A 23892-nucleotide genomic window follows, 5' to 3' on the forward strand; every position below is an offset into this window, starting at 1 on the left:
TTTTGGTCTCAAAATGAATGGCACGTCAATCCCTAGTAACACCAGAACCAATGAGAAAACTTACATTCCCAAAAGAGATGATGTAGAAATTCTAAATAACATTCAATCCAATGAGGATACAAGAAGGGGTAGAGATGATACAAGAAGAGATCATGATCCTCCTAGAATGAAAACAAGCATGGTTAGAAAATAATAAGCAAATAAAGATGAACCATGACAAAGTGACCTATCGCCTCCTAAGAGATGCAAGTATGGATTTGCTCTCAGATTTGGATAAGCCATCCCAGCGAATTGACAACACCTAGATGGAGGATTTGAAATGATAATGATATGCAAAGATTATATTGATTATGCTAGATTGATCCAGGAGACTAATTAAGCTAATGATATGCATGACTAAGCTATGATGATGATGCAATTAAGCTAGAAAAGAGATTGATTAAGCTACATGATTCAACAATTATGCTAGAAAATGATCAAATTAAGCTAATGCAATTGCTTATAACAATAATGCTCAAATGATATGTCTATAGTAACAATGCCTAAATTGATAATGAGATGGGATCCTTTGTGCTCCAAAATGGGGGATATTTATAGGATTTCCAAGGCCAGGGGTGATATGGTAGGAATCAATGGTTGAAATTGAGTCTAAAGATATCAAGGGTGAAATTGGAGGAAGTTGGAGAAGAGGTTGGGGGAAGGGACACTTGTCATCTCTATGGTGACAAGTGCCAATGAGCCTTGCTCATAAAAGGGCAAGTGTCCAAGAGAGGAGACATGTGTCCAAAGTTCCATGTGTCTCAAGGAGATCCACACCATAGGAGCTTAGGATAAGGAGGTTAGAATGTGCAAGATAGGATAGGATTGGTTAAACCCAGGGTTAGGTGGAATGGGTTAGGTTAGAGGGTTGGTTAGGTTAGGTGGTTAGAATTTAGGAGGCATGTGGGTAATTTGAATTTAAAAATTCAAATAATACGAAAAGACTAATTAATTTTCAACAACTCATAAATTGATTTGTTTTAATTAATTAGGAGATTAGAAGAATTGATTGAAATGGGGGGAGGATTAATTAATTTGAATTAACTAATCAAAGGGAACTATGGAAATGAACCTATTAAATAAATCCTTAGATTTATTAATAAGTAGATTAAAGGGATAATTTAATCAAATTGCCTAATGAATTCAATTAAATTAGGAAGGGGTATTAATTAAATAATCGCTTATTTAATTAATTATCTTCAGACCATTTTTAGGTGTATACATTTCATATTTTATTAAGTTTTGAAGTCAAGTTAACTTTAGTTTTGATATATGTCCATTTGGTCATTCATAACTTGTGTATGTAACGAAATTCATTTTTTTTGTTTTGTTGGAAATAGGACTTCAATACCCAATGCGTAGATATTTTTCAGACTTACTATTTTTTCATAAGAGTTGAGCTCAGAAGTTGATGTTTGGTGTGAAACCTATGTTCAATTAGCCTAAGATAAAAAAAATTCATAAATTCAATTTATTAAAATAATAATCATTGGAAATCTTGCTTTGGGTACTACCATCATGCATTTGGGTTTGTCAAAATTCATCCATTTGAGCACCCAATTTGAGCTTTGAAGGTCAAAATTTTGCAAAAACCAAGAGAGGTCTGGGGGGGAGATCTCTAACATGGAGGTTTGATAGAACATATGTTCCATCGAAATGGGTTCAATCGAACCCCCTTGATAGAAATTTTGTGTTGAATGTTTTTTTGGGTTTGATCAAAAGGGGGTTTCAATTGAATGCATTTTTTTGCATTTGATCAAAAGGAGGTTTCGATAAAATGTGGCTAAAATTGAGTTTTGGACAAAATAGTTAATTTTTTCATCTAAAAAAGTGTAACCCACTATTGTGGGTTCACCCATGGGTTTAAGTTATCAGAAGATTTGGATATAGTATGTAGATTGAAGAACTCATTATATGGACTCAAACAAGCACCTACGTCTTGATGTGCTAGATTGGATAGTTACCTATTACATCAAAATTTTAGTAAAGGCACTCTTGGAAGTTTTTAAAAAATGATTTTATTTATGCCATGTAAGTGTGTTGAAGCTTAGGGTTTAGGGTTTTAAAAGGAGGTTCTATGTCTCTCAAGGTTTTCCCTTTTTTTCCTCAGACAATGTTATGTTTTGTTGTTGAATTGTATCTGTCGGTGACATGGTTTTAAGTCATGATCGTGAGGCCCTTTTGTCATTTGATCATCATCCCCGCACGCTAGGGGTCACTGCTTCAAACCGTCATTTTAATTTTGCACAATATTCCTAAGTATTGCAAATACCCTGGATCCTAAGTCTTTTATTTCCCTAAGGGAGCTCGTGCATGATGATGTTACCCTTGACAGGTTTCCACATGCTAAAATAATCCACTTAAGTGTCTGCTTTAGTATCATAGTCACGTGGGATGAGGAGTTTACAAAGCTCAAAGAACAAAGCTTATCCTGTGATGCATTTGAAGCCATGATTGAGCCTCGCGGGATAAAGAGATATAGGTAACAAAGGGCGAAGGCTTATCCCGCAAAGGGGCAAATGTAGACACCTAAAAATGTCTCATTGATCATGTACTAATTATTCATCTAGTTGATTAAATAATTATTTAATTAAGTTAATTAATCATATTCTTCTAATTTCATATTTCCTCATCATCTTACTAATTATTCTATTTTCCTATTATGTTATTGTAGACACCTAAAATTGTCCAGTCTATATTTATTTAATTATCTAAGCCTAATTCTTCTATTGATTAAATAAATCTTTATTTATTTAATTAATTCATTTATCCTCTTCTAGCCTTATTTCTCATTTAAATAAATACATTTATTTATTTAAATTATCCTTTTCCTAAATTAAATAAATATTCTTATTTATTTAATTGATCCCACTTCTTCTATTAATTAAATAAATCTTTATTTATTTAATTAATTCATTAACCTTTTCTACCTATGACACATGTCACTCATCTCTTAATTCCTACACTACCTACCTCTTTCATTATTTTATTATTTCTTCTACCTACCCTCTAATCTTAGCCGACCTCCGTTTACACCTCTCAATCTTATCCCTCCATTTCATATTGTGTCTTCTATTTAAGGAGATGCCTTCTTCATTATCAGACCCTAATCGACAATTTGGAGGACTTGACTACACTATGATCCTACTTGCAACCACATTTCGTTCTTTGTTGAGCTCTTGTGCACATAAAATCTGAGAGCAAATATATCAAGCAAGATCAATGGAGATAGGAAGAATGGAGATCAAAACCCTATTGGACATGTGATGGTATAATCTTTGTGATTTTGTTTTATTTACATTGTCTTAGGTAATCTTCATATGTTATGGTGGATCTTTGTTGTTGTTAGGCTAGGGTTTGGTGGTTGAATTCATTTAGCCTTTCAATATTATTGTTATTGTTATCCATTTTCACCATATACATTTTGGCACGCCCGGTGGGACTCTTGTCCCTTTTACATTAACATCTTTGTTGCAGATTTTGTGTTTGAAGTTGCAGATCTGGCATTTTCAACAACATTTTTGACATTCCCGCGTCTGCGCACTTTCGGATCGCGTTTTTGTTTTTCTGGCGCGTCTACGATATCTGGAATCGCGTCTGTGTTTTCGACAAATTTTATTTTGCAGGTTTCAGAAAGGGGCATCTGTGTTTCAGAAACGCGTCTGTGTTATTTCTACCCGCGTCTGTGTCCTAAAGGAGCGTCTGTGATTTTTAGGCGCGTCTGTGCATCATAGAACTGCGTCTGTGTTATCCAGACGCGTCTGGGTTGAGGGTAACAGCGTCTGTGTATTTACTGTTTCAGAATTTTGAAGTTTTCATTGATTCAATTTTCGGATTTTGTACTTAGGGTTTCAGATCTGGTTTATTTTCGGACTAACACTTTCAAATCTAGCTAACTAAATTGGTGCAGCTTGTCTAGGAAGCAAAACGTTTTGTTGAAGGCCCCTATGTCACAAAGTCTTTTGGGTTTTTAAAATGTACCTAACTTGTGTGTTTGCAGGTTGGGGTGATTATGTCAAACAACCCAAACTACTAACAACTTTTGTTGCAGGTCCTTGGCTAGGGTTTTGAATTTTTGTTGTGTGCCTTGTTTTCATAGACTAGCAAACACTTCCATTGGTGCACTAAAATTGAATCGTTGTCTTTTGTGTCTTGAGCAATAGGCTCTTTTTGTTTAATCTTTAGAGGGCCTGTCTTCCCATGTGGTCATTAGGACTACTAGTGAGAAGAGAACGACCCAAGTGGTAGCGAGGAAAACCCACCTCATCCGAACCACTATAATCAAATGTATTCATGGTGAAAACTATGGATAACGTGTGCTGATTAGTTCATACCGACACTATGTCTCCCCATAAACCTGTTTGATCAAATTTATTTCATCATTTGTAGGGCGTAACCCCTACCGGCTGGGAGCCTTCTGTATTTACAGAGCTGAAAGTGTCGCATGTATGGCCACACGAGCGGATGCCCTTACTAGCACCATTTTGTTTTAGGGGCCCAAATCCTTCTAGTTGTTGAGGCAGGAGGTCGGACCTCTGGTAGCGGCCCACACACATACGGTTCTTAGTAGAGATACAAAGTTCGCCATGGGGAGTTTTCATGGGGACTGATGCTTGGCTGACCCGAGAAGTGAGTGCCGAGGGTGGAGCCAGTGAGGTCAAGCATCTAAGTATCCGCTCTAAATAGCGTAGCCTCGGGGGTAAAACCCCATGTGGGATCAACAACTATTGTCTTGGCCAGCCATAAGAATTGTGCTTGACTTATGTTAAATGTTCAAAACATTCAAGACCAAACAGCAAAACATTGTGTCTTTTGTGTCTTCAAGTGTATGCAAAACATTTTTACATCAAACAACACACTTTTTGGAGTCATTTTGGAGTCTAAACACTTGCAAACATTGAGTCCTCATCAGCATTGTGTCCTCTTGTCATGAAAAATAGTCAAACAGTCAGATTTGGTCACAACAAAACGACTTCACAGATTGGAAAAAATTGCACAAATTTTACAGAAACGCGTCTGTGTCTATTTTAACCGCGTCTGGGTTATATAAGCGCATCTGTGAAGGGCAGAATCGCATCTGTGTTTATAACAGTGTCTGTGTTGAATATAAACCCGTCTGTGTCGGATAACAGCGTCTGTGCAGTATACAGTCGCGTCTGTGTCCAGAATTGCAAAAATCTTTACAGTCCAGCAAACATAAACAAGAAAATCGCAGAAGCACGTCTGGGTTAAACAGAGTAGCGTCTGTGTCCGGAAACCGTGTCTGTGAAGTATACAGTCGCGTCTGTGTTCAAAATTGCAAGAAAAATTTCACAGTCCAGCAAACAAAAGAAATCAGTTTCGGAATACTTGAGCTTCCTAGGTTGTTTCTTCAGGTTTCATCTAGCATTCAACCTGTCCTTGGGTCTCGCATAGTCCATCATTGCTTCACATCTCATTTTACATTCATACTTGTCTAAACTTGAGTCAAAAGGTCACTTGCTTGTCCTCATCATACTTTGTCAAACACACTACATACAACAACACTTTGCTAGGTGGTCCCTCATCAAGGTTTCTTACCTTTGGGTCTCATTTGGTTTTACTTAGAGTCAAGGTCAGCTTACCTCATCAAGAGAAACTATCCTCTCTTTCGAAGTCACACCTACTCTACTACATACATACTTAGTCTTACACTTTGGACATTGCAAGTACACCTCAGATTCATTTACATTTCATCCAACTCTTGGTCTTCCATACTTTTTCCATTTTCATCTAGTCTCACACATCTTGGTCAATACCTAGTTCATGGTTGAAACCCGTCTTCAAAAATCTAGGAGAGAAACTAAAGAGGCTCAAGAGTCCGCAAACATGAGTTCTTATGAGTATGACAATGATTTATTTTTCAATACTGATCACACTACATTGCCGGACATGGAGGCTTATAGAAACATCCCAAATGTTGAGAACATGGACACTCTAAACAACAATGCTACACACAATGACAATTTGGACAACTTATCAATACATTCAGCAGATGTGGAAGAATCCATTATGAATCCCCATTTCAATCGATTGGTTGAGGAAATAATGAGGAGGGATAGATAATACTTCTTATACGTGATGGCACAAAGTGGAGCCAAGATACCTCATGATTTTGACATGTCTCAAATAATGGAACATAGACCTTTGCAACAACCTCACTCCAATATGGATCAAAGGAGACCTAATAGTGGAGGAAATAGAGGACCACATATGGTACCTGAATCACCATCAGCTTTGCTTCAAAAACTAGAGGTCCCACATACACATGGTCAAACATATGATACTCACCTTCGCAGACCATTATCGAAGTCTTATGGAGAAAAATATGCTCAATCACATACCAATGCTAAGGATCAACCACCAAAGCAATGGGATATTCAAAGGCATGCTCAAAATTTGGACACAAGGAAACCTCATGTCAAATTTGGGGGCAACACAATGGAACATGACATGCCTGTAGAATATGGTATACATGCACAAAATAGATATGGTGTTCCTCAACATGAATCTATACCAAGTGGTCCATATACACAGCATCATTACAAACCTCCTCCATATGAACATGTGTATGATCAATATCATCCATATATGCAACATGCTCTCCCTCCAATGGGTACCTCAAACATAGGATATGGTCCAAGAAGTCAATCTCCACCTAAGAGCAATTTGGAGCAACAAATTAGAGACTTACAAAAGAAAATGGAGGACATAAATACACCAAAGCCAACATACACAATGAGAGACATATGTCCTTATCCATTTGACAAGAGCATTCCAATGCCTCCATTTCCTACACATTTTGTGATGCCTAAATTTGACAAATATAGAGGAAAAGGGGATCCTAAGACACACATAAGACAATTTTTCACAGCTTGCATTGAGGTAGCAGCAGAAGAGACATATTTGATGAGATTATTCCCACAAAGCTTAGGTGATCAAGCTATGGAATGGTTCTCCCAACTTCCACCTGGTATTAAGTCATGGGGTGACTTAGCAGAGGCATTTATTCAACATTTCTCCTACAACATAGAGACAGACATATCAGTCACTACTTTGTGCAACACCAAGCAAAAAGAGGGAGAATCTTTTGCATCATTTTTACAAAGATGGAGAAATCTAGCCAGCAGATGCTCTTGTGAAATTCCACAAAAACAAATGGTAGAAATGTTCACCCAGAATGTTAATAAAGACATTGGCTATGATCTAAGGAAAGCTTGTTTGTCCACCTTCAAGGACGTCATTGAAAAAGGCTTAGCAACAGAGAAGGTCCTAATTGAGCAAGGAGTCATTAAGATATTTAAGGAAAACAAAGATGACTTTAAAGGAAAAGACAAGCCAAGATTTTGGAATAAAAACAAGAACACAGTCAATGATGGTGTTGTTGATGCCAACACAGTGCGACCCAAAGTCATCTTTTCAGGATCAAGTTCTATAAACAATCAGGTGAATACTCAAACAACTTCCAGGTCACGAAGGAAGTACACTCCTTTGGGAGAACCGCTTGAGTCAGTCTTCAAAAAGCTGGTGGCAAACAAGGTGATCACAATTCCAGATTTTCCTCCATATGAACCAAAGGTCAAACCAAATTGGTGGAATGAGGATGAGTATTGTGAATTTCATAAGAGCAAGGGTCATAAGATGGGAAATTGTCATCGACTGAAGAACATTGTGCAAGATCTCATTGATAGAGGTGACATTGAGATTGAGGTACACTCATCCAATCAAGAACATGAGATGTTTAAGGAACCATTCCCAAAGCACGACAATGGAAAAGCTAAAGTCACAGATGATCAAGCCAACTATACTAGAGCACCTTACAACTATGATTCAACTATCAATCATATCTTGATGGACAATCATATCTCTACTATTACCATCAAGAACAAAAACCCTGAGAATCCTCCTCAGCGACCCAAGATTGTCCTAAGAGGTGTTGGATCTTCTTCCGAGCCTACCTCTGAATGTCATGTTACAACTCGTCGAGGTAAAATTACTTTGCCAGGTGCTTTAAATAAAAACACCGCTTCTTCATCTACCAAACCTGAGTATGGCCTTGTAGAACAATTAGGGAAGACACCCGCGCTCATTTCAATCCTTGAACTCTTACGCATATCCCCCGCTCATAAAGCCATTCTTGACAAAATCTTGAGAGACACCGCCGTTCCTACTGATCTGAACGTGGACTAGTTTCAAGCCATGGTGGGATACCTTTCCATTCCACATTCCCTAACATTCACAGAAGCTGATGACGCCTCCGTAAGTCAGCCGCATAATGCGCCATTACATATTGAAGCCTTCATACACAAACATCGAATAAAAACGAGTCTTGATAGATGGAGGAGCTGGTCTAAATATTTGCACATTGAGCACCATTAAACAATTGGGATATTCCGATAAAGCTGTGAATTCAAAAAATCAAGTAACCATCAAGGCATACGATGATGAAGAGCGCTCATCCAAGGGCACAGTCACCTTACCTCTAAGAATTGGGCCAGTTACAAAGGATGTGGTTTGTCAAGTCCTGGATTTAGATCTCACTTATAATATAATCCTAGAACGTCCTTGGATTCATGAAATGAGGGCAGTCCCATCGACATATCACCAATGCATTAAGTTTCCTCACAATGGAGTTGAGGTAACAGTTAACAGTGATCCTAATCCGTTCATATATTGCAATAACTTGAGATCACATACTGAAACCATCATTCCCAGTAATCATGAAGTTGTTCCTTCTTCGGCATACATTGACCCTGAGTCGTTAAAACCTTCGACATCAAAACAAGGTGAACTTAAAGGCAAATTTCAGGACAAAGGCATGGGAGAATACACTTTAAATCAGACCATGTATTTACGACAAGTCATGAACTCTCCAAAAGAATATGGAAGGCCACATCCTAACAAACAAATATCCATCATGGTATTCAAATGGGATCCTACTACCTTTCAAAGATGGGGCGAACTGGAAGAGGAAGGTTTATACAAAATGCTCTACAAAGACATTGAAGATGACACACAAGATCAGATCAATATACCCTATGAGAAGTATGGCAAAGGCTTCAAGATTCTACAAAAATTCGGGTATGATGGAAAAAGCCCTCTTGGGTTACGAAAAGAAGGCGTTATGGAGCCCTTACAACCTGAATTGACTGTAAAAAGGGAACGCTCGAAGGGACTTGGTTTTCTGACTTCCAAGATCCACACTAAAAGAACAGAAGAAGCATCACAAATCAAAATTGCCAAAATTCAACAAGACGATCGCTATTCCACAGACTCCAACGAGTGGGAATGGGGTTCAGACAAATCCTCCAGTGACTATGAGCTCACCGAGACATTCAGAGAGCCAGATGAACCCACAGAAGAGGAGGAATTTTATAACAAATTCAGAGTTGGTCAAGAAACAACCCATGAGGAGTCTATACAGTCCTTGTCTCAAGGTTCTAGGTTGAAATCACATAGGATGAGAACACCTATTCCGGAATGCGCTACTAGTGATGATAATTTGGATTCGTTCGCGATCGAGATTGATGAGGAGAGTGCCATCGATGACCTCGATAATTACCTTGACATGCCCAAATATAACCACATCTTCACTCTTAGCCCCGCTAACTTCGAAGACATTAACGGCCTTCCCCTTGTTCATCACCAACTCATTGACTGGGATAATGAAGGACCTCCACAGTTGGATACATTCCAAAACGATGAAGCTTTTATTGATTATCTAGGCATACGAGAGGATCTTCCCTCTGGAGACCATAAAGCAGGATACACTATAGAACTCAACAACATGGCATATTTTGGTGAGGGTGTCGGACCTTCCAGTCGCAAAAATGCGAAAATAAGAACAAATCAAGGGTCTTATGGCGAAAACCACATTGTGGCGCTATCTGACCCCAAAAAAGTAAAAAGAAAGGACGTATCTGAGGGTGAAAACCTCTCTAAGGCGCCCGAAGATGGAAGGCTCGACATTCTCCCAGCATCATATGAGGAAAAATCATCCATGTTGGTAGAGGAGACTATCAAAACAAACATCGGTACAGAAGAGGTTCCACACAACATATTCCTAGCTAAATCACTGACAGAGTCTGAAAGGTCGAAATTCATAAGTTTTTTCAAAGAGCGACAAATCAACTTCGCTTGGTCATACGCTGATATGCCTGGATTGGATCCAAATTTGGTAATGCATCATCTGACAGTCAAACCGGGAGCAAAACTAGTAAAATAGAAATTGAGAAAAATGCATCCACAAGTGGCATTACTAGTCAAAGCAGAGCTTGAGAAATTACTCGATGTTGGATTCATACGTCCAATTGATTATCCTGAATGGATCTCTAACTTGGTACCTGTCAGTAAGCCAGATCGCAGCATCATAATTTGCACAGATTTCAGAGACATCAATAAAGCATGTCCAAAGGATGACTTTCCATTACCAAACATTGACTTGATTGTTGATCTCACAGCAGGTCATGAAATGCTATCATTAATGGATGGATTCTCTGGCTATAATCAGATAAGAATTGCACCCGAGGATCAACATAAAACAGCATTTACTTGTCTGTGGGGAACTTTCTGCTGGAATGTCATGCCTTTCGAGTTAAAGAATGCAGGTGCTACATATCAAAGAGCTATGACTACTATCTTTCATGATCTCATGCATGTAACTGTGGAAGATTATGTTGACGACCTCCTCATCAAATCAATAGACAGAAATACACATTTGGACATACTTTCAATTGTCTTTGATCGGTTGGAAAAATACAAAGTAAGATTAAACCCTAAGAAATGTGTCTTTGGAGTAACCTCCGGGAAGCTCCTAGGATTCATTGTGTCCAAAAGAGGAATCGAAGCCGATCCAGCAAAAGTCAAAGCTATCTTAGAAATGCAACCACTAAGAAATATCAGTCAACTTTGATCCTTACAAGCCAGACTCCAGTCCATACGAAGATTCATAGCACAACTGGTAGATAAGTGTAATCCTTTTCAGCACCTGCTACATAAAAACATCAAATTCAAATGGGATGACAACTGTCAACAAGCTTTCCAGACACTCAAAGACTATCTCCTAAATCCACCAGTTCTAATGCCACCAATTCCAAATCAACCACTGCTACTATACATATCAGCTACTCCAACAGCACTAGGGGCACTCTTAGCACAACAAATTGTTGGGGGCAAGGAAAAAGCAGTATACTATATCAGTCGCACATTGGTGGGATACGAGCTAAACTACACACCAATTGAGCGCGCATGTCTCGCCGTGGTCTTTGCTTCACAGAAATTACGACATTACATGCTCACTCATAAGACTAAGTTGGTTGCAAGAATTAATCCATTAAAATACCTTCTCAATAAGGCAACACTTACTGGGCGACTGGCCAAATGGGTAATGATACTGAGTGAATTCGACATCGAGTATGTGGACAAAAAAGCAATAAAAGGACAAGCCATCGCAGATCAATTAGCAGATGCTCCCATGATAGATGATGTTCCTCTAAGTTCAGAATTTCCAGATGAATCCATTTTAACAGTGTCACATGCAAAGCCATGGCAACTATATTTTGACGGCTCATACACACAGCATGGGGCAGGAGCGGGTATTCTCTTTATAACTCCTCAAGGCGATTCTATACCAAAATCGTACCGCTTATCATTTCCTTGCACTAACAATATAGCGGAATATGAAGCACTAACAACTGGATTATGAATTGCAGTTCAATGGACGATCCAGGAACTTCGTGTTTTTGGAGACTCCCAACTTGTTATCCGTCAAGCAACTGGTGATTATCAAACAAAAGATAAAAATTTAATGCCTTATAAACAAATGGTGGAGAATCTGAAACAACACTTCACAAAGATAGATTTTGAGCAGATACCAAGAGAGCAGAATCGAGCCGCAGATGCCATGGCTACAATTGCTTCATTGATTGATCTACCTCCAAACGAGACCCGCTATGAGTTCTTGGTGGATAACCTTTTGGTCCCTTCATATGAGATCACTCCTACTGAGATGATATGTGTTGTCGGTCCCGAATCCCAGTTATATGGTTCCATCTTCACATACCTTTGCAACAATATCCTACCTCCTGATCTATCAAACAACCAACGCCGCACCTTCATTCGCCAATCCTCTCGATATGTCATTTTAGCTGATACCCTATACCGGCGAGGTCTAGATGGCACTCTTCTTAGATGTCTAGAAAGGGACGAAGCTCAGATTGCGTTACGTGAAGTGCATGAAGGGATATGTGGTCCATATGCTAGTGGTCCTACGTTGGCCAAGAAACTCATCAGGACTGGATATTACTGGCTCAATATGGAAAAAGACTCATATCAGTTTGTCAAGAAATTTAAGCAATGTCAAATTCATGGAGACCTCATACATGCGCCAGCACAAGAACTTCAACCACTTGCGTCTCCTTGGCCCTTTTGTCAGTGGGGACTCGATCTCATAGGCAAGATTCACCCTCCTTCTTCCAATGGTCATAAATTCATTATCACTGCCATAGAGTATTTTACAAAATGGATTGAAGCCGTGCCTCTCACACAAGTTACGGGACAACAAATTGCTACATTCATCCTTAACTATATCATTTGCCGATACGGTATTTCGGTTTCCATTATCACTGATAACGGGCGTCCCTTCAAAAATCAGCATGTTCGTGAACTCTATGATCGCTTCCATATTTCTCATCATTTCTCCACACCATATTACCCCCAAGGTAATGGCCAAGCTGAGGCGTCTAATAAAACAATCCTTAAAATCCTCAAAAAGACAGTCGACAACGCTGGCCGTAATTGGCATATTCAACTCAATCCTGCACTTTGGGCCTACCGCACAAGCGTTCGTACACCTATAGGAGCTACACCCTATTCACTTGTTTATGGTTCTAAAGCCATCTTGCCTATTGAGGTCGATTTATCCTCTTTACGGGTCTCTTTGCAAAACATCATCACTGATGAAGACTACAGGGTCTCTCGCTTACAAGAACTAGAATTGTTGGATGAACGGAGACAAACTGCCTTTAATCATCTCAAAGCTTACCAACAACGAATGAGTCGCAGCTATAATCACAAGGTCAAGCCTCGCACTTTTGAGGTAGGTGACTTGGTTCTCAGAGAAAACCCCAAGAATCAGCAAGACAGAGAGAAGAAGGGCAAGTTCGAATCAAACTGGCTTGGTCCTTACATCATCACAGCAGTATATGGCTCTGGGGCATATCAGCTCTCAACTATAGAAGGTGAACCTTTGGAGGATCCTATCAACAGCATGCACCTTCGCAAGTTCTACACATAGCTCTTCGGAATATCCTAATTCAAAAATACAAAAAAAAAATTATAAAACAAAAAAATCGTTACTTGGTGAAAACCTGGCAAATAGGCACCTTGTGACACAAAAAACATTGAAAAATCGAAAAAAGTAAAGAGAAATAATTTCGTCCAACGGTGAAAACCACTTCGGTGGTGCCCTGGGCAAGTACCATGGTGAAAACTGGGTCACCAGCGCCATGCGTAGAGACATTGCTCCTCCCTCCTTCAAGATTCTCTTTCATCACTTCACTTTGCACACACTCACAACCAATTCGTCCATAATAAACTTACCCATTCCCATCATGGCTTGTTATTGATCTACCTAAGACTAGTTAGCCATTCATAATAAACCTCCCTTTTCACATCCCTTTCCATCCATAATAAATCAGACCCTATCTGTGGCTAAGGCAAATCCTACGTCTAGTGATGGGTGTGGAACTGAGAACATCACATGTTTCAAGGAGTAAAGTTTCTTCCAGCTTTCTTCAGTCTATTCACACACAATCCACAATAAAGCAACATTTGCATCACAGATCTGCAATAAAGTTTCATCTTCTCCGCAATAAGGTATCAGTTTCATGGATTCAGTCAGTTTCAGATGAGACACAGCAGCAACAATGGGCTTCAACAAATAAAATCTTTCAACAGACTCAGACAACATTATGGTTCAGTGTTATCTATCCTTTCTGTGAAATTAAACATTGTGACCACAATCAAATAAGACTTATACAAGTGACAAGAGACACTAAACTTGAGGACTACAGTGGATGTTGGTGTCGAGTCTTGGTGTTATTTTGATTTTATCTTTTGGTGACATGTCTTTTAGCTTTTCCAAGATGTCTCTGACTAGAGATTCTATCTCCAGGATGTCTTTGACTAGAAAGGCGAGGATGGGGTATCGTCACCTATTTGTATTTGTTGTCTGTGGATTGTCTTTTAGTAATGCTATGACTTGTCCAAGGATATGAGGACACTGTGAGTCTAGTGTGAACTGGGGCATTCCTTGTTTGTGACTGTCTTATCTCCATGCAAACAGGTACAATGACTTTCTGGGTCGAACATATGCCTCGATTGTCATAACCTATTTTGCCATAATAAAGCTCAATGATGATAACGCACAAGAAGCTCTTTCACTTTCATATCTTCTGTCTTTCATCCCCCCTTTCTTGATTGACTTCCATCATCCTTCTCGAGTCCGTGTAGCCTGCTATCACATGACTGAGTATAATGAGACACCAAAAACATTTGCATTTCATGTAGTTGCACCTACATTACCACATATAAGCATTTCAAACATACATATAGATATCACAACTGCATCACATCCTGCACACAACACCTGTTAGCACAACTTACATTTAAATTATCATATTCATATGCATTATATACATTTACATTTGCATTGGCATAACATTTTAAAACATAAAAGAACAAAAATATTGCATTACATACATATTTGCATCCATATCATAAGCATCACATAAGAACATCTCATCACATAGGTACACATGCATATAGCTGCCGCAAAGATGAATCATCTCATATAATCAAAAATGTCATGATACAATGATGTCAAAATCATATGGCTACAATCACCCGCAGGTGTCTACAATACAAAAGAATGGTACAACACTGATACAATGGGAGCCCTCTAAGGCTATGATGAACTCCCTCCCTCGGAGCCGCCTGGCCTCGATGGAATCTGAGCCCCTGAAGGACCCGCCCCGGGATCATCCCGCCTGCCCCCTCTATCTGGTGGTGGTGGAGGACCCATGACCCCACCGCTAGATGCCTGCCTCCTCCAACTCCCTCCCGTAGCTGTCGCTGTACGCGACGGTCTATGGAAGCTCCTCGCCCGTTGATCTACTGGCACTGCATCGTAATAGAGGTCCCTCTAGTACCCTATCTCCTCTCCGGCCCGCAGGACATATGCATAGCCTACCCCTGTGTCCTCTTCCGCCTGCCTCCCTGCCCTCAGCGCTGTCTCAGCCTCTGTGTAGCACTGAATCGCCTGATCTCTCTCCCGCTCAGTATCCCTGAGCCTCGTCCTGAGTTGGTCTCTCTCCCTCTCCAACTCCTGTATCTCATCTACCTGGCCCTGGCAGATCTCCCTGAGATCAATCAGCTCATCCTCCTCTGGATCCCCACCCTCTGCCTCTGCCTATGGCTCCTCCTCTGTGGGTGCCTGTCCTTGTACCTATACCCGTACTGGCACCTGTCCCTGTCTCTATACCTGCCTGGGACCCTATGCTGCTAGTACCTATAGAGGCAATCCGCCGTGACCCCTCACCACCCGAGCCTGCCTCTCCTCCCCACCCTCCCTCCGAGGTGCAACTCGCCTCTCTCCCACTACTCCCCTCCGCCTCTGTCGGCCTCTACCCCCATCACCTCTGCCATCATCATCATCGTCCCCACCTCCATCTCCATCCAACAACTCCCCTGGATCTGTCAGTCGTGGGAATGGATGCTCCGCCCAATATGCTGAATACTCAGCATCCATCCCGGCATCGTCGACCTCTGGCCACATGTCCCAGGGTAAGGGTACCATCTCTGCCAGTTGTGTGACCACCTGATCATATGACAATAAAGGCCCAAACTACACCTGATCTCTGACTGTGCAGGCATACATACCCGAGCCTCGTGGCATCCTCTGGATCCTGCCATACTGCCTGCATACCCTGTCCACAAGCTGCCTCTCTAATACATAGGGCGTCCGCCCAATCAGATACCTGCTCCGGAAGGTGTATGGCAACTCCACTGCATCATCCTCCCACTCCTCGCATCCTAGATACGGTCTCTAGATGACTACATCAATATCATCCAGCACTCGCCGCCAATGCTCTAACCTGCCAATCCGCGGCTGCGAGGTGATCATGTCATATAAATGAACAAAACTGCGTCCATGTCCCCTGCCTCGGAAGTGTATCGGCCTCGTCACTGGCAGATGCTCATAGGCCCACACCTGCAATAGTGTCACCCCACAGCCCAATCCCACTAACCCGTGATATACAAACTGGTGAAGCTCATAATATAAGTGGGCCAACACACATGGTCCCCAAGCATATCTGGTGTGATGTGTCACCAATGTCTCCAGTGCTCCACCCCAGCCCACTGCCAATCCCCGTGTCGCCCTATCCGGACACAAGAACCCACTGATAGCTCCTCCGATCATAGCTGGCAATGCTAACCCTGTGGCGGTCATGGTGTCCCATGCCATGTGTCCTGCCCTCATCTCTAGGCTGGGATCCTGGAACACCCGTCTCAATGCCTCCCTGTCTCCGTCACGATCATATGGAATCAACTCTTCATCAATCGGTATCCGCAGAATCCTGTAGACATCCTCAAGGGTGACTGTCATCTCACCCATCGGCAAATGGAAGGTGCACGTCTCTGAGTGCCATCTCTCAGCAAGCGCAGTCAGCAAACCCATGTTTGCCCGAAACTCAGGCACATACAATATATGTCTCAAACCCATCTCCTCGATGGCAGCTCTATCCTGAAACGACAACTCAGGTCGCAATCTCTGTGTCGATGGGAATCTCTCCCGTGACTCTAGCATAGGCAGGTACTCCTGCAGTCAAGCAAATCAATCATATCAGTCATGGTGGCATTCACTGTTTATCACAAAATGCTACTTTCTATCTAAATGCATATGGTTATCTATCCTAGTGACACTCACTGTTCATCACAAAGTGTTGCTTCTATCCTAGTGGTACTCCCTGTTCATCACAAAGTACTACGTGTGTGACACTCACTATTCATCACAAAGTGTTACTCACATTTTGCACTCCCTGTTCATCACAAAGTGTTGCTCATACTTTGGGGTACTCACTGTTCATCACAAAGTACTCTATCTTGGTACTCACTGTTCATCACAAAATGCCTTGATCTATCCTAGTCTTCCTAGAGGACCTGCTTGAGTGTATCCTCTCAGTAGCTTATCCAATCGACAGCGTATGTTCATCACAGAACTGCCGATTTGACCTCGAAGACCAAAACTTGCATTTTTTCAACGCAAACGCGCTTGACTGACACAAACGCGCCTACAGACTGCACAAGCGCGCCTTAAAAACACAGACGTGCCTATATGACATAGACGTGCCTAGGCTGTGCATAAACGCGACTATACATCACAGACGCCCCTACACATCGCAGACGCCCCTATACATCGCAGACGCCCCTGCACAACGCAGACGCACCCGCATTCGACACAAACGCGGTTCCAGACACAAACGTGCCTAGCACCGACACGGACGCACCTGTCGGACACAGACGCGCCTAACATCGACGCAGACGCGGTTGCATGATTTCAAACTTTTTTGTACCCTATTCCTAAGCGCATTTATTGCTCTAACTAGCATGCATTAATGACAACAATAAATGCATCAAAGTACGAGGAGGCTTGGTGGTACTTACCGGCTCTCCTGCCTCTGCTGGCCTCTGAAATCGTCGAACGCGATCGAATCTGTGCATGGAAGCCATCGCTGCTGACTGCTGCTGCTCTTTTCTTGCTCTGCACTTTGATCTCGTGAAGGTGTAGATGACAATGAGGATGTCTTTTGCCCGTGGTCTATCTTATAGCCTACCCTAGCCTTAGCCTTCATTTCCCAAGTCAGTTTTCCTCATCCCGTGACTTTGTCACTTTATCCGGTCAATCCATTCTAGCCTTTCTTTCTTATCGAGAGATTGTCTACAATCTTTTCAAACATTTTCATCCAATCTCTCGAGGGGGCATATCATTCCCATTCTGGGGCAACTCTGTATCAGTTCATCTTATCTTCTTTGAAACAACGCAACAAGCTGCATTGTCTCAAAGAGGGGCAAAATGTAGACACCTAAAATTGTTCAGTCTATATTTATTTAATTATCTAAGCCTAATTCTTCTATTGATTAAATAAATCTTTATTTATTTAATTAATTCATTTATCCTCTTCTAGCCTTATTTCTCATTTAAATAAATACATTTATTTATTTAAATTATCCTTTTCCTAAATTAAATAAATATTCTTATTTATTTAATTGATCCCACTTCTTCTATTAATTAAATAAATCTTTATTTATTTAATTAATTCATTAACCTTTTCTACCTATGACACATGTCACTCATCTCTTAATTCCTACACTACCTACCTCTTTCATTATTTTATTATTTCTTCTACCTACCCTCTAATCTTAGCCGACCTCCTTTTACACCTCTCAATCTTATCCCTCCATTTCATATTGTGTCTTCTATTTAAGGAGATGCCTTCTTCATTATCAGACCCTAATCGACAATTTGGAGGACTTGACTACACTACGATCCTACTTGCAACCACATTTCGTTCTTTGTTGAGCTCTTGTGCACATAAAATCTGAGAGCAAATATATCAAGCAAGATCAATGGAGATAGGAAGAATGGAGATCAAAACCCAATTGGACATGTGATGGTATAATCTTTGTGATTTTGTTTTATTTACATTGTCTTAGGTAATCTTCATATGTTATGGTGGATCTTTGTTGTTGTTAGGCTAGGGTTTGGTGGTTGAATTCATTTAGCCTTTCAATATTATTGTTATTGTTATCCATTTTCACCATATACAGTTATCATTTAATCATTTAACCATTTTCTAATAATTAAATATTTATTATTTAATTAATTCAGATTAATTCCCCAATTTAAATAATCTTTATTATTAAATAGATTAATTCTCAATTCCTATCTCTAATCAATTAATCATCAACCTTTTTCTAAATATTAATTAAATATGTATTATTTAATTAATTGTGATTTTAATCTTTTAATTTAAATAATCTTTATTATTCAATAGATTAATTCTCAATTCCTATCTCTAATCAATTAATCATCAACCTTTTTCTAAATATTAATTAAATATGTATTATTTAATTAATTGTGATTTTAATCTTTTAATTTAAATAATCTTTATTATTTAATTAAAATCCATTTCTAAATAATTAAATAGTTTCTTTAAATTATTTAATTAACTAATTAATTCTTCTAATTCCATTTTCAAACCCCCAAATTCTAATTTCATTAATTCTTCTAATTCTTCTAATTCAAATTCTAATTCTAATTCTTCTAATTTCTTCCAAATTCAAACACGTGCATGATTTCAAAAATTAAATTGAAAATCAAAGTCAAGTTCTAAATATATTCAAATACTAAATTGAATTTAAAATAAATTCAATATTTGAATTAAAATATTTAATGGTTTACCATTTTTATCAAAAAAAAAAAAAAATCTCATGGAAAGATTAAATTGAAAATCAAAGTCAAAGTGCAAGCACATGGTAAATTAATTAATTCAATCAATTAACTAATTAAATCAATTATCTCTTCAATTCCTATTTCCATCTTCTAGTTAGCTTTTTCTAAATAAAGCTCTAAAAAATCTTTCAATCAGTTAACTATTTCCTCCTCTTTATTTCCTCCAATCACCCTTTTTCTTCCCTCAGTTAGCTTTTTCTCAATCAGATGACTCATTTAATCTATTCAATCTATTATGTTTCACCTCCAAATCCATAGTTCAACTATCAATCTTCATGTGAGCTCACTTGAGTTCCACCTCTTGATCAATTTGTTCCATCTTTCAATTAATCTTCTCCAATTATCTATAAATTGAGCATTCAATCTTCATTTTCAACAATCACGAACTTTGAATCTTTGTATCATTTGCAAGTTGCCAGCGCGATATCTGAGAGCCATCATACCACAAAGAGGAGAAGAACAATGGAAGCTATATGCGATCATGGAATAGGGAGTTTTGATTAATATATTTTACATTCCTATTTCTTATTTGCATTATTTCATTGTTTATGTTTGAATTGCTTGCATAGTTAAGGGATTTGTGATTTTCCTTATTTCCTATTTAGCAATGATGATTTTGAGCATAGCACATTTTGGTGAACCCGACATGAACAACAGCTAATTAATCTTCTTTGTTTTCTATGTGATTTTTGCAGATTGTACAGATGTTTTCATTTTTTGCAAGTTTTGCATGGATTTCAAAGAAGATCTCATCATCACGCAATCGTGTTTGCATCATCATGCAATCGCATAGATAGGGTTATGCAATCGATCAGACAAGGTTACGCATTTGTGTGGAACCCATCACGCAAAAGCCCTTACAGGATCATGCAAAGCCCTTATAGTATCACGCAATCACTCTGATAGGATCACGCATTTGTTAGGAAAATTGTTGTTATGTTGATTTTGTCCTTATTTATTATCTGTTCTGTGTAATTCTGCATGAAATTGGATAAATCTGAAAATGGTTTATTTTTATTGCATGTTTGATTATGACATTTTATGGCACGTAAGGTACAATTCAGAATTTCAAGTGCCAGGAGGACAAAGGAGCAAAGAAGACAAGCTAGGTGCTATCAATGAATCCTCAAAGCAAAAAAGAAGATACAAGATCTAGAAGACCAATCAGTCATCAACAGATACAATAGCCTAGTTATCTCATATAAGGTGAAATATGATTTGATTAATATAGAATGGATGATGAGAGATCTCGCTAGAGTATCACAATCTATTTTGTAGGTTCCAGATCAAAATTAATTTTTATTTTTTGTTTTGTCTACCTGTGGATCATGCAATCGCTATGTTAGCATCACACAATCGCTCTGTTAGGATCTCGCAATCACTCTATCAAAATCACGCAATCGCTCTGACAGAATTACACAATCGCCTATACAGGATCATGCAATCGCACAAGTATCGTCACGCATTCATTTTCTTTGTTTTATGTGGATTTTATTGGGTTACTAATTATTTGTTTGCAGCCTATGGCAAATTTATAGATAGGATCAGATTAGTATTGGATCATAAACAGTCATGCTTTCACACTTCATTTTTTGGGCTTAAAATTAACAATGGTTTAAAATGGACATGCATGTATAACACTTCAATTTTGGGCTTAAAATTAACAAATGGTTAAAATGGGCATGCATGTATAACACTTCAGTTTTGGGCTTAAAATTAACAATGGTTAAAATGGACATGCATGTATCACACTTCAGTTTTGGGCTTAAAATAAACAATGGTTAAAATTGACATGCATGCATTCGCATTTCAGTTTGGTGTTTAAATTTGACATGCACATGCATATTTAACACCTCAATTTGAGCTTTTAAAATGGACATGAATCAGGCTACTCATAGATTAACTCATTTTTCATTTTTTAAAGGGAAAGAATCTTTTATTGTGCTTAAAGTGGACCTATTGTTGCATTAACTACCTTTCCACCCACCTTCGGGGTCTTGGGAGAAAGGGAGAAGGTGACAACAACACCCAATTTTATTTTATTTCAAGTAGTGAGGGGTATCTTTGACTAGGGATTTCATCACCCCACAGAGGTACTTTGAATTGGGATGCATTGGGGATATCATCTCTTCCAGCGTACTCTCGAGCAGGGTTTTTGAGCCATTATATAAATATACTGGTCAAGCGGCTAGAGTATTGAGTGAATTCGATGTATGTGGGGGCCTTCCCTGCACCGATAAGCTCAACTAAAGTCTTAAGTGGCTTGCTCTAAGAATCCATCGTTGGATCGGGACCCCTCAAAATTCTACAATAAGAACCAACTTAGTAGCCCAAAATCCTACATTCAGTGATTCTGGGAGTGCGGATTGTACCCCATAGATACCCCTCATGTACCTTACATTATGAGACAGAAATCCCTCAGTGATAAGATCTACGGATCTTCGGGGTAAGAGAGACTAGCATGCCCGAGAAGTGTGTGTTGTGGAGTGGAGCTAGTGCTACCAAACTCTCTATCTGTCTATCTTGTTTCGGTATTTTGTTGTGGGGGCCTCATTGAATGGTGTCCACTTTCCAGCCTAAGATTGTATTATGTGTCTTTTTATGTATCGTTGTATCAAACCAGTATTGAGTCAGTTATTTGGGATATTTTAGGCCCTATCCTGTGTATCTCTGAATTCTCAAAGATTGTTTGAAAACCAGTTCAGTCAGCTATATCTACCTCCAAACAATTATTCTCATACTTGTAAAACCACAAAACTTGTCCTACACACATAATTACTAAAAACAAAGTCCATTTTGAAACGTCAGATAGTCCTGCAAACTCAAGGTTTTACATACTTGTAATGATAGGTAGTCCTTGCATAGTCCTCATTTAAGTCCTTATTATCGTCCTTAGTCCTTGCATAGTCCTTACGTAGTCTTCATTTATCATCCTCATTATCATCCTTAGAAGTTGCATAATCTCTATTTACGTCCTCATTATTGTCCTCATATAAGTCCTTGTCTAGATCTCATATACATCTGTCTTAGTCCATAATCATTTGCATATTCTTCCTAGAAATTCATAGCATGCATCCTAATGGGTCTCCCAGGTAATGGTTTTCTCCCCTTTGAGCAACCTAATCTAGTGTCAAACGGTGGTCAACGAGAAATTATTGATGGTCTAGCTAACTTAGCCTAACAATTAAGGAGAAATGCACCTCAGTATATAGGAGTCGAGTATGAGATAAATATGGAGTATAAAATTTCCCATAGGATTGATAGAGAAATTACTGCAGAACGTCTAAGAGAAGAATTTAAAAAACTTGCGTTGCAAAAATCTCAAAATACTCAACAAGTCTCACATCAAAATCCTCAATAGAGAGTCTGGTCTAGTCTTTCATATTCCATACCTAGGTCTAGAGTCTAACATTAGTTGTCGTCTTGCATAAAGTTCTAAAGCCATCCTCATATAGAAGTCTTAAATGCCCGTCACAAGGTCACAAAAGGCAAAAAGTAAGATGGACCCAAACACCGACCTGTCAGTAAATCTAACTTGGAATATGGACATATCAACTAGTCAACATTCAAATCCTCAGGCAATGCCCACAATACATGAACTACAACATTTAACACATGAAGAGATTGAATCAGCTCAACAGGACCCACATGTCCTTATGATTTTAGATGCACTTATCCATAGTGATAGGGTCAAATATCTCTTGTTGTTATTACAAAATGCGGCCAAATTACCTGAAGATTTTGATATCACAAAAATCGTACCACTAGGAAATAATCTAGGTCAAGATAGCAATCAAATACCACATATGACACAAATGCAAGCAACGACCTCAAGTTTTCCTCAGAATGCACCAACATCATCTATACAAACAAATGACAGTTCAAATGTGAATTCTCAATTAGGTGCATCATCTTCAACAATAAACGTTAGCGCAACAACACAGGCCATACCGATAATGTCAAGTGTCTCAGCACCTATTCAAACACAAATTCCTCATACAACAAATGCAACCCAACCTCTGGTTTCCTATTCTATAGGATCTACATATAGTCATCAAAATACAAATCTAGGTATCGCTAATACAACGAATACAACTCAGCCAAACATGGGTTCACATATCACTTATTTCACAGTACCTAGTGGAACTTACAACATGTGGAATTATAATCATGGTACCTTTCAACAACCTCCTAGTTATACTACCATGAATCTTTTTGTGGGAAATATACATGCACAAAGTGTACCTTTGACTCAAATGGAT

Source organism: Cryptomeria japonica, chromosome 9, assembly GCF_030272615.1.
Source record: "Cryptomeria japonica chromosome 9, Sugi_1.0, whole genome shotgun sequence".
In the NCBI taxonomy this organism is placed as follows: domain Eukaryota; kingdom Viridiplantae; phylum Streptophyta; class Pinopsida; order Cupressales; family Cupressaceae; genus Cryptomeria; species Cryptomeria japonica.